The sequence below is a fragment of the Rhinoraja longicauda genome, chromosome 32, assembly GCF_053455715.1.
Source record: "Rhinoraja longicauda isolate Sanriku21f chromosome 32, sRhiLon1.1, whole genome shotgun sequence".
In the NCBI taxonomy this organism is placed as follows: Eukaryota; Metazoa; Chordata; class Chondrichthyes; order Rajiformes; family Arhynchobatidae; genus Rhinoraja; species Rhinoraja longicauda.
The window spans coordinates 14,261,660-14,269,840 of record NC_135984.1 but is presented as its reverse complement, the minus strand read 5'-3'; positions in this window follow the sequence as shown (position 1 = coordinate 14,269,840).

Genomic DNA, 8,181 nt, shown 5'->3' with positions numbered 1-8,181 from the left:
TGTATCATCTGCAGTGAAAGTAAAGCCCAGTAAAGGGTGGAAAATGAGCTGTCAATTTACAATCACCTGTTTTATTCCATTATCAGAATTGCTCCCAGCGTTCGATGTAATCACTAGGCAGTTAGCCACTGGCCAAAAATGATTTTCTCAGTCGAAGAGGAAAAAAGACTCTAAAGTGCATCTCCTAAAGTGCAACGCTCAAGGAGAAAAGCAAAATGCTGCAGATGCTGGAAATCTGACACGAATGGTATTGGTACCAGTGGTGGTGAAGGTTTGTTAATTGCAGCTGACCTCGCTGAATTAAGCTCCGTGGAGTTAGGTGAGGTTGAGGGGGGAGCAGGATTTAGTTGGAGATGATGATAAGAGGGCACAAGTAAGATTCCAGCACTTGTAGTTTGTGTCCCTGCTTATCACCTTCCAGCCATTCCCCTTCCCCTACTTTTTCACTTGTCACCCTCTTGCTTCTAGTGCCCAAGTCCATGCCTTCCCACATCCTCACTTGTCTCCGTCATCATCCTTCACCCCTCCTTGAACCACCCATGATGTATAAACCTGTCTCACTCCTCCTCCTCTCCTCTTTATACCAGCTAACATCACACTTTCTGTATCATCCCTCTGACCCTTTGTGATCAGGAAAGTTTCTTCAGACTATATGTAGAGGGGCCTGCAAGGGAGAGGACAAAGCATGATCTACCCTTAGGAAATTGGGAAAAGCAAGTGACTGAAATGTTGATGGACGAGCCTTTTGGGAGCAGTGACCACTGTTTTTTTAGCTTTAAAATAGTTATGGATAAAGACATGGCAGGTACACGTTAAATACTGTAGCAAGGCTAACTTTGATGATTATTCCACAAGAACGTGTTAAAGTTAATTGGAGAATATTGGTTGTGGGCAAAGGAACGTCTGGAAAGAGGGCGTTTTTAAAAATTGTGATAACAAAAATTCAGGGTAAGCATGTTCCTGTTGGAATGAACAACAAGGTATGTAGGAGTAAGGAAGCTTGCATGATGAGAAACATTGAGGCTCTGGTCAGGAAAAAGAAGGCCACATCAGCCCTGTCATTAAAGACTTATTTCTGAAGCACCAACTCTGAATTTTACACCTTTAGGGGCCATGCATTTTTAACAGCAGTTTCTGCATTGCAGCAGTTCCGGTCTCATTTACTGTGTTGCCTTTGTGAGTACCTGTGGCTCTCGGTCATTCTAATTGCAAAATCCAGCCTAGATTTTTGCTTCTGGCCTTTAACAGCACGATGCACTTTGTATCGAATACCTTCAATGTTTTTAGCCTCCAATAGAATGTCTCCCACTGGTTTAGAAGGGAAGATTAATGAAAGGCTCAAGAAGTCTAAAGAACGCAGGAAGTTTCTATTGGCTTCACCTGTGGAAAGAGGTGTGATGATTTCATTTTTTAAATGTGTTGAACGCCAATTTTCAACACCAAACACGTATCGACCGATGCATGGCCATAATTAACAATTATGTTGTGCAGTTAGACAGGAACACCCCACAAACAACATGCCAGGCCCTCGTAAGAGAACCGAATAATAACAAGAGGTGGTATTGCCTGATTACCTGCAATTTTCAAGATGCTGCCAGTTATTTCTACAGGTGCTTGGTGTACCTGCTTGGCATAGACCCAGTGATAATCAACAGTTCAAGTCTGGCTTATACAGGCTGCACTAGGATGTGACTCTTGAAGGGTTTTTTCAAGAAACTGTGAGGCAAGGTGATATTAATATGGTGAGTGTGACTGCAAAGGCCTACTATCTCTAAAAGAAGGTAGAGTTGGACTATGATGCCCAATATTGCTGTTTGACAACTGGTGCCTATATACTTTGTGATTTTTGTGAAGTGTTTTAAAAACAATGTTAAAAACGAATGCTGTTTTAATGCTGGAAATCAGTGCAAAAGAGTTTCTGATAAAGAAGCCTTCATCAATCGCAACACAGGCATATCAGAGGCACAGAGTCTCTTGCCTAAAGTAGGTGAATCGAGGACAAGAGGACAAAGGTTCAAGGTGAAGGGGAAAAGATTTAATAGGAATCTGAGGGATAGCTTTTTCACACAATGGGTGGTGGGTGTATGGAGGTAATTGAGGCAGGGACTATCCCAACGTTTAAGAAACAGTTTAACAGGTACATGGGTAGGAAAGGTTTGGAGGGATATTGGCGAAATGCGGCCAGGTGGGTTTAGTGTAGCTGGGACATGTTGGGCTGTGTGGGCAAGTTTGGCCGAGGGGCCTGTTTCCACACTGTATCACTCTGAGACTATGATGACTCTAATTTCCGATTCCCAACTATAAGAATACCTTCCCATTGGTTTTATTATTCAAAATGTACTATGTTTTGAATTTTGATCTCTCAACATTGAATATTCCCACTTGGATAGAAACTTGAGGTTGTAATAAGTCTAATGACTGAACACCAGTGAGTGGAGATTGATGAACAGAAGATCTCTCAGGTGCGTTTTGTAACAATCTTAAAACAAGTGAAGACCACGTTGAAGTCAGAAAAATGATATTAAAATCTCAGGAACTGAGAGATAGGAAGCATTATTTATGGCCAGGGAATCTGCAAACGTGCACCAGTTTTGATATATAAACATCAGACAGACGAATATATTCTTACAAATAAAAAATGTTGATTTTCGACAATTAGGGAAGCTACAATCTTTCTACATCTAAAACCATTTATTTATTCCTTTCAAGAAAACAAACTCCTCTTAAGCATCTTCCTTAAGCCGATAAACTCAAAATCCCACCACATATAGCTTGATGATAATCTTTTGGATAATGTATACCAAATCTTTGTGTGATTCCTCCTTCATTCCAGTAATCTCAAAAGCAACAAATGCTGCAGTCCATTCTTGAATGTGCAATCAACCTCCCAAGATGTTTTATGTGGATGAGGCAGTAATCTAATTAACAAAGTAAATGCAGTTATGCATAAACAACTTTGCATAATTTATTATGAATAGAGACAAGCTATTCAGCAAATGTTACGCTCATTCGCAACACTTCTGGCTTTACCATTCTCCCTCTCTACAACCAAATAATCACTGCCAACCAACTCCACCCAACCCAAGCCAACATCTCTCACTCATTTCTCCAACTAGCCTCTTGTACAAACTTGATTGCCACTTGACTGCGCATGTAGGTATGGCAGTGAGGAAACATTTATTTGCTTACCTACAGTAGGCGCGTAAAAAAATGGTATTGTACATATGTTTGGTTTTCTGCAGTTAGGGAAGTTGCATTTACTTCTCTGCATCCAAAACCATTTATTTATACTTTGTCCACTGACACACCCAGCCACCAGAATCTCCCAGATTCTACCTGCCAAGTGTACAGATATGCCACACACAGTCATACAGCTCAGAAACAAGCCCTTCGGCCGAACTTGCCCATGCTAATCAAGATGCCCCATCTAAGCTAATCTCACCTTCCCATGTTATGCCCATATCCCGCTAAACCTTTTCTATCCGTGTACCCATCCAAATGTCTTTTAAATGTTGTTATAGTATCTGCCTCAACTATTTCCTCTTGCAGCTCGTTCCATTTACCCACCACCCTCTGTGTGAAAAGGTTGCCCCTCGGGTGCCTATTAAATCTTTCCCCTCTCACCTTAAACCTATGTCTCCTGATTTTTGATTCCCCTGCTCTGGGTAAAAGACTCTGTGCGTATACCCTATTTATACTCCAGGTAAAAAGTCCTAGCCTATAGAACCTCTTCCTAGTCCTCAAGCCCTCAAGTCCTGGCAATATCCTCTCTGCTCTCTTCCCAGCTTAACAAGTGCCTGTTGCATCCAGGTACCTGTTGCTGTGCTTTGTTTGTGAACCCAGACATCAAGTGATGAAAAAAAAAACACAACGTGCTGGAGGAACTCTGCGGGTCAGGAAGCATTTGTAGAGGGAACGTTTCAGGTCAGGACCCTTCCTTCTCTCTGAAGAAGGGTCGCGACCCGAGTCAGTCCATTTTCTCCGCAGATTCTGCCTGACCCACTAAGTTCTTCCGGCACTTTGTGTTTTGTTCAAGATCCCAGCATCTGCAGTTCTTTGAGTTTCCAGGAAGCGATGACAAGCTGTTTGACAGTGAAAGGCTTCACAGCAGATCTTAACTTGAGATGCAGTTCTTTGCACTTTCTGGGAAAGAGGTTAATGAATAGCGGCTAGTACTTAATCCATTGGGCACTGAATTTATTAGGACACCTCAGCTATCGTTCTTCCTGAGCTAACTAAGTGAACAGTTTTATTGAATATATCTTCCATTGAACAAATCACTGGAATTCATTGATAGAATAGGAGGCAATGATTAGATGTAACAGAACTAACGGATGTGTACAAGAGACAGCATTTAAATCGGTAAATAAATTCAAAACAATTATATATTTTGACATCTGTTCAGCTCTTCAAAATATAATCTATTTCCATTTTGAAAATTGTGAGGGATGATTTTCAACTGTACAATCCGGTTTCACAATATTTTTTTTTCTAAAAAGGCTAAACCAGGAAATATCAGTAATCAAATAGGATCCAATAAATGACAGAAAGTGCTAAAGTCAACTACTTGCTTCCTTGCCACAGTTCAGATTAAACACACTCGAGCTGAAAAGGACATTGAGTATTCATTAAATAACAAAATATGTCAGGTTAAAGACCACATCTTCTTCATTATGTGACTAGTGTCTGAGAAGATAGTTTCAGTTTGTCGATGTTGCTGTGGGGCTCACTGCGAGAAGGGGTAATACAGGCAGGAACCCATTTCCAGTTTACAAGTACCTGGAGCAAAACACAAACCCAACAGGCCAGGCAGCATCTGCGGAGGGAATGAACAGATGAGGTTTTGAGTCAGGGCCCTTCTTCAGACTGATTGCAATCGGGAGGAAGAAGCTGGAAAAGAGAGGTGGGGGTGAAACAAAGTCAGGCAAGTGATACTGGGGAACACTGGGGAGGGTGATTTGATAGGCAGACTGGTGGATTAAGTGATGAAGGCAAGAGTAAAATGGAAACTCAAGGGTGTTGGATAAGAAGAGAAGTGAAATGTTAAGCGAGCAGGAGGGATGTGGGCACGTAGACAAGGGGAAAGGAAAGGGAGGATGAGAGGGAAATCGGCCCCTAATGAATCTTGACTAGATGTTGCCTGATTCGCTGAGTTCCTCCAGCACTGTGTGTTTTGCTCGAGATTCTAGCATCTGCAGTTTCTCAAATCTACAAATACCTGGATGCAAACTTGAAGTGCCATCTATATACTAAAACTTTCGTTTGTTTGTTTGTTTGTTCCTGAACTACAGACCAAAACGGTACGCAATAGCGCAACAATTTTAGGCCCACCTTACTCACCGTCATCCCTTTGGTGCTAATGGAAGAAGTTTCATTGAAATTGGTGTTATATTTTAAAAGTTATTCACATTTTAAAGTTTAAATCTATCTCCTAGGGAGGGAGGGGGTGGACGGAGGGGGAGGAGGGAGGATAAGGGGGGGAAGGAGTGGGGGGGGGGAGAGGGGAAGGGGAAGGGGGGGAGGGGGAGGGAGGAGGGGGAGAGGGAAGAGGGGAAGAAGGGGGGGAGGTGGTTTGGGCCCAACGGGTCCACTTGGTCTAGTAACCTATAAAGCTACAGATAGCGAACTGGGATTAGCTTCAATAGCTCGTTTTTCTGTACAATGTGCTGAATGGTCTCTATCTATGAAGCACAGTTCTATGATACAGATACCGATTGACCACAAGGACATTATTGTTACAAAGTCTATTGCAATCCAGCACCAGAACTGAACTTTAAAGGTTGTGTTTTTAAGTTTGCGTACATTAGAACATAGAACAAAGCAATACAACACAAGAACAGGCCCTTCAACCCACAATGTCTGGGCCGGACATAATATCAAATAATAATATTTTCCTTTATTCGTCCCACACCGGGGAAATTTACAGTGTTACAGCAGCAAAGTGGATAGCTAGAGAACAAGAGATCATTCATTATAAATAAAAGATACATAAATTGTCATCAGTTTTTTGTGCATATCTGCCTGTGCATATCTGCCTGTGCATATCTGCCTGTGCATAATCCATATCCCTCCATTCCCTGCCTATCCATGCACCTATCCGAAACTCTTAAAAGCCACTGTCATATCTGCATCCAGTCGCACGTTTGGCAGCAGGTTCCAGGCACTCACCAGGCCTCTGTGTAACAAAATCTTACCCTGAATATTTTTTTTAAACTTTACCCCTCTCACCTTAAAGCTAAGCCCACTAGTATCTGATTTTTCCATTCTGGGAAAAGAGTTCTGAGTAACACCTGCGCTCGGTCCGCGTTGGCCAAACTGATCTCCTGGTGGCCGAGCACTTCAACTCCCCCTCCCATTCCCAGTCTGACCTTTCTGTCATGGGCCTCCTCCAGTGCCATAGTGAGGCCCACCGGAAATTGGAGGAACAGCACCACATATTTCGCCGGGGCAGCTCGCAGCCCAGTGGTATGAACATCGACTTCTCCCACTTTAGATAGTTCCTCTGTCCCTCTCTTCCCCTCCCCCTTCCCAGATCTCCCTCTATCTTCCTGTCTCCACCTATATCCTTCCTTTGTCCCGCCCCCCTGACATCAGTCTAAAGAAGGGTCTCGATCCGAAACGTCACCCATTCCTTCTCTCCTGAGATGCTGCCTGACCTGCTGAGTTACTCCAGCATTGTGAATAAATACCTTCGATTTGTACCAGCATCTGCAGTTATTGTCTTATATATACCCTGTCTGTGCTTCTCATAATTTTATATAGTAATATTATATACTTGAATTTTCTCTGCTCAAGGCTTGAATTGTATTTTGGGGGTATCTAATACAACAAATTGCCCCTGTGATCAACCAGCACAGAAAGTTGCAAATCGTTCTTATGAGAGACATCACTGTTCGCCTGGAGGTGTCCTCTTCCAGACTCAGGTAGCTGTTGTTCGCAATTCACTCCTTTGTCTAAATATAGAGCGACAAGCAGCTCCTCAGCAACACTTGGTGGAGGTTGTTATTAAAATAGCCAACATAAAACCAGAAAGGAAATTAGCTCACTGACGCGGCACATCAAAAATATGGGAGGAAAGGTGAGTGGGATATTAAGCCGACTCCTTTCAATGCAAATTGTACAATTCGTGGTGCCTTGAACCTATCAAGATGAATGAATAGTTTCAGATAAATATTCCATGGAAGCAAAACTAAATCATCTGCATACTTGCTGAAGGCAATAATACCAAACACCAGTATCTTAATCTGTAATACAAATTTGTGGTGAGTCTTAAACATTGCCTATAGTTTACTAGATGTTTTACATATGAATGAACAACAAGAGGAGGGAAAGCATGTGAGCTATGTTCAGTCCAGCCAGTTGATGTTTTTTTTTTATTATCAAAAAATACTTTATTCAAGATATAAATATATACACAACATGTTCCTTTCAAAACTCCATCCGACATTCACGGAGGCTATACATACATTCAATACAGATATTCAATACACCAATTACACAAAATTTACCCCCCACCCTTGCCACTCATGTGGCCCACTGGCGTGGAATCCGTTCCCTTATTTTGAGGGGCATCTCCACCAACACCCTGCCCCCCCATGTCCAGCAGCGGAAGGACCCTAGACTGTGGTCCTCCCCCACAGAGCCTTGGCGTTGGCTGCACCAAGCTTCAGTATGTCCCTCAGCACGTACTCCTGCAGTCTGCAGCGGGCCAGTCGGCAACATTCCCCGAAGGACATCTCGTGCCGCTGGGAGGGCAACAATGCTTGGGCAGACCAAAGAGCGTCTTTCACCGAGTTGATGACCTTAGAGCAGCACTCGATGTCAGTCTCTGAATGCGTCCCTGGGAACAGTCCGTAGATCACAGAGTCCTCTGTGACGGAGCTGTTCGGAATAAATCGTGACAGGGACCCCTGCAAACCTCTCCAGACTCTCTTTGCAAATCCACACTCTGCGAAGAGGTGGGCAACCGTCTCCTCTCCATAGCAGCCGTCCCGAGGGCAGCGTGCGCTGGTAGTGAGGTTCCGGCGGTGCAGGAAGGATCTAACTGGGAGGGCTCCCCTCACTGCCAGCCAAGCCAGGTTTTGGTGCTTGTTGGTGAGTTCTGGCGATGAGGCATTTTGCCAGACAAGCTGGGCAGTCTGCTTTGGGAACCACGCCACAGGATCCATGGAGTCATTCCCC